This window comes from Saccostrea cucullata, unplaced genomic scaffold (assembly GCF_032062105.1).
Source record: "Saccostrea cucullata isolate Sc308-1 unplaced genomic scaffold, CSIRO_AGI_Scuc_v1 ctg22366, whole genome shotgun sequence".
NCBI lineage: Eukaryota > Metazoa > Mollusca > Bivalvia > Ostreida > Ostreidae > Saccostrea > Saccostrea cuccullata.
The window spans coordinates 1,157-5,926 of NW_026933561.1; the positions used below are offsets into that span (position 1 = coordinate 1,157).

Genomic DNA, 4,770 nt, shown 5'->3' on the forward strand with positions numbered 1-4,770 from the left:
AATGACAGTGTGTTTACTATTGAGCTTTTATGGAGTTTATTTCTTTTTTGTGATACATATTTCAATAAATGGAGTTCAGGGTGTATTTCACTTGACTTGTGCACATCTTCGAACCATTGCAGTAACCTTATTATATGTACCAGGTATGGGTACGTTTACAGCGTTCGGGGCGTTTTCTCGATATGCATCAGTTGCATAGGACCTGCAAATCAAAGACGTTGGTTGTTTTGTTCCATTTAAATGATATAATTCCAAAATGTGTTTGCAAATTTTACTGCTTTTTATTTCAAGTTTATGCTGCATAAATTGGCGCACTGTAAAAATACGTACTCATGCTTTTAAATTTTCTTTTGATTCCAATCAATAATCATTCAAAATATGATTATTATGTTGTTTATTTTGTTTTTGAAATGTCTTGATCACCTCATGTGTTCTCATATGCTTTACCATCGGAGATGTGCACAAGTCGATACCCAATCCAAAAAATCATTCAAGTGTAACGAGCGCATTGGGGTATACGTCGTTACAATGAGACAAGGTATCTGAAAGAAATATGGCGGAATACGGCTATAGTTGGTATGAAACAAGTCGTACATAGATGAAAATGTTGCGTTTTTAAGAATTCATGTCAGCTTTAATTTACGCAGCATTCCAATACCGCATAGTCATGGCCAGTCTTGATTTTGATAATGAGACGATCTTTTGGAAATCATAACCTTTTGCATTATTTGTGTTTTATTTACATTGTATTTATAAAAATTAATATTTCATCCTTTATTTTTTGGGTCATTCTCAGTATGTGATAATCGGAGGTACGGTCTGGAGTGTTCTTTTATATGTGGTAACTGTAGTGACGGGGTGACATGTAACCATGTCGACGGAACGTGTCTGAATGGATGTGACGTAGGAGTGGAGGGAGAAAAATGTCAGACTGGTGAGGCTTGTCTTTGATATTCTACGGAAATGATTTCAGACCAGTATATTTTAAAAAGTCTACTTTAACATGAATGTCCTGAATTTTGAATCTTTGGCAATTAGAATAAAGTTTAGAAAAATTTTAAAGCCTTTTAATTCACACAACAAAGTACATGGCTTATTTGGATTTAAGACTATTTTTTGGCATTTTTGGTGTAAATAATGTGTATATATGTAAATATCCACGCATGAAACATTAATGATAAACATTGTATAAAACCTTTTATATCGAAAGACTTTCCATCTAAAACAAGGTGTTGTTGTTTTTATAGCCGGCACATCGAATGCAACGATTTTTCATATTTTATTGAAAACAATATCAATGTATTCCAAGTGTTGTGTTCTTGAAATACGCTATATAAAACATTGAATGTAGATCAAAAACATTAAACTGTAAATTCAATATGTATTTTTGATATATTTTGCTAGGTCTCCAATTCCTACTGAAATAAATCTTGAATTATTTCATATCAAAAATAGAGAAATTTTTTTATAGAGCGAAATAGAAACAAAACAATGTTATTTTTTAAATATATTGAGGTAACCTCTATATTCATATTCATTTCAGAATAAATCAGACATTAGTCACCTTATTTATCTAAGTAGTCTGTGTAAAGGAATAAACCTATTGAGACATTTTCAGTTAGATTCATATAGTGTGTATCTAAATTTTGGAATGAATCCACCACCCTTTCCCAATTTTTTTGTGGAAGAATCGCTATAATAAAAGAATTTCCACGTTATATGCTATGTTAAAAACTTTATTTCACTCCAACAGCGTGTCGACCTGGACGATACGGTAAAGACTGCAGAGAAATCTGTAGCGCGAATTGCTTACGTCAAAACCAGTGTAACAGATTTAACGGTGAATGTTACGGCGGGTGTCAAAGAGGATGGAAGCTCCCTAACTGCCAGAAGGGTAAATTATAATAGACAAAAATATATACTCTTAAAAAAAGTCTGATGGTCAGACGATACTTTTCCTCAGATATCTGGGTTTTTTTTTATATGTCCCGATTTCGTAATATTTGTAAAATATTTAAATCATAATTACCTAGCGATTTTTTAACTTGATTTTAATTGTCTACAAAAATTACAACGTAGTATTTTTCCAAAAGGACTATATAGGCAACACCAATACTTTAATGACAAAAATAAAATATTTAGGAACGGATTGTTGTTCCTTTACTCCTGTAACAATTCTTTTTTATTTATTAATTGTAGTTATATTTTATGTGATATAGCATATAAGGTAGCAAGTAGCATGTAACTTGCACTTACGTTGTAACAATTTTGAAGGAGAAAAGAATATTCCAATAACAAAGAAAACTTGTGATTTGATGTAAACCTTTGTATACAGAGTGTGATGGAGGCCTGTACGGCGTAAACTGTAGCCAAAGCTGTGGTCAGTGTATAGGAGATCAGCAGTGTCATCACATCAACGGCACGTGTTTGAATGGCTGTTCCCCGGGATATATCGGGGATCTCTGTATAAACCGTAAGTATAAACCTAGGGTAGTTTTACATTGATTGTAGAGGGTCATGATAACAAAGAAGGTGGAGTTTGACAAAGTTAATTTGTATGGCTACCTGTAAACGTAGGAAGTTAACTAAGATACCTAGAGGATAGTGGGGAGGGTTGGACTCAATATTTTAGACGCAAGTTTTTATCTACTACTAATAATGTTCATTGAAAGACTGTTTGGGCCCGGTACTGGTTAAATTAAGGGTAGTGAAGTGTATAAGTAACAAATTTAGTTTTGACAGAAGTTAGACCCCTCCTCCAAACAAAATAGGACAAGCAAGGGAAAGCATAAATAAAGCTTCTTTAAAAATTACTAGACATGTTAAAATAACGATTTTTAAAAATAGAATTAAAACATTGTAACATTATATTAGAACGTGCTTTTCAAATATATCCATTTTTTTTTATTTATCATGACCATTATCCAGCATGTGACGACGGACAATGGGGACAGAACTGTCTTCAAAAATGCAGTACAAATTGTGTTAATGAAACGTGTGTACCTGAGACGGGAATATGCTATCAATCAAAGGTATATGTTAAAGTTCATCTACACACTGATAAGAGAGATAACTGTTAATTACATGCATGTACATGTCTATTATTCTTTTATGAATTTGTCAATTTAAAGAGCCTTTTTGTCTAATTTTGCCCCGCAAGCTATGCTATAATTGTTTGTATTTAATTTAACAAATACGTTTCTTTAAGAAAATCATGAGACTTACACAAATATTTTATACAAATTAAATGAGCAGAGGTTTTATGAACCTTTAAAAAAAGTAAAAAAAATGAATAAATTATCTCGTTTAAAGGGTTTGATCTTATTTCAATGTGAATGGTAATTGTAACGCGAATGGTTGTGTTTGGCGTTATGTATGGAAGACCTTACTTAAAGCTGACATGAATTCTTAAAAACGCAACATTTTTATCTATGTACGACTTGTTTCATACCAACTATAGCCGTATTCCGCCATATTTCTTTTAGATAACTTTTCTCATTGTAACGATGTATACCCCAATGCGCTGGTTACACTTGAATAATTTTTTGGATTGGGTATCGACTTGTGCACATCTCCGATGGTAAAGCATATGAGAACACATGAGGTGATCAAGACATTTCAAAAACAAAATAAACAACATAATCATATTTCTGAATGATTATTGATTTTAATCAAAAGAAAAAAAATGCAAGTTTGAAAGAGAAATTTAGATGCATGAGTACGTTTTTTTACAGTGGGCCAATTTATGCAGAATAAACTTAAAATAAAAAGCAGTAAAATTTGCAAACAGATTTTGAAATTATATCATTTGAATGGAACAAAACAACCAACGTCTTTGATTTGCAGGTCCTATGCAACTGATGCATATCGAGAAAATTCCCCGAACGCTGTAAACGTACCCATACCTGGTAATAAGGTCACTGCATCGGTTCGAAGATGTGCACAAGTCAAGTGAAATACACCCTGAACTCCATTTATTGAAATATGCATCACAAAAAAGAAATTAATTCCATAAAAGCTCAATAGTAAAACATACTGTCATTACTTCGTACACACTAGCACGACGATACCCTTAGTCCGTGCTGATCAGGTTTTGGTAAAGGAAAATATCAAAAGTGGAAAGAAAAGTTATTTGGTATTTGCGCGGCTGAAAGAGGGGGATATTATAACTGATGTTCATAAGCTATAATTGTGAATTGTTTATCTTCATGTAGTTCTAATATACATTCTATACAAAGTCATGTATATAGTCTGCGGTTGGTTTGCGTCGCAAAATTCATTTGTCAATTATAACTGATTAGTTTATTACTAATCTCAAATCTAAACCAAGTATTTTGATGTACGGCTATAATTTACGTCAAATCTTAAAAGCAATTAACCTGAATACAAATTTTTATGCATACATCTATACATTCTTTAACACATACACACACGGAGAAAGGCCATCCCCTGTTCAGATTGACATTTAGGCATTTGAATTTTTGGACGGGGAGGGGGGGGGGCATACAAAAATAATTGACATGACCGTTATTTAAATATTCTTGGAAGACATACATTTCTGCCGAATTCAGTTTTGAGATTTTTTAAAAATGTGTCACTCCGACCACAAAGTATGTGCATTTTGAGGAATGTAACTGTTTTATAATTATGTTGTTACAGGAAGTATTTCGAGATTTCAGTATCCCTGCCTGATAGTCTAGGTATTTTTTTTATATATAAATCATTTCTGTAGATGAATTTGGGAGATAATTTTAAAAGCTAGGGTAGGGA

The 4,770-nt window shown here is 32.6% G+C and overlaps 1 long non-coding RNA gene across 1 annotated transcript; it reads left to right on the forward strand.

Annotated features, from left to right (window-relative positions):
* The first annotated feature begins 794 nt into the window (after positions 1 to 794).
* LOC134238667 (uncharacterized) lies at positions 795 to 3,084 on the forward strand. Its single transcript, XR_009986064.1, has 4 exons — positions 795 to 934; positions 1,754 to 1,894; positions 2,336 to 2,473; positions 2,929 to 3,084. It is a non-coding gene; the product is annotated as an uncharacterized LOC134238667 (long non-coding RNA).
* The last annotated feature ends 1,686 nt before the right edge of the window (positions 3,085 to 4,770 follow it).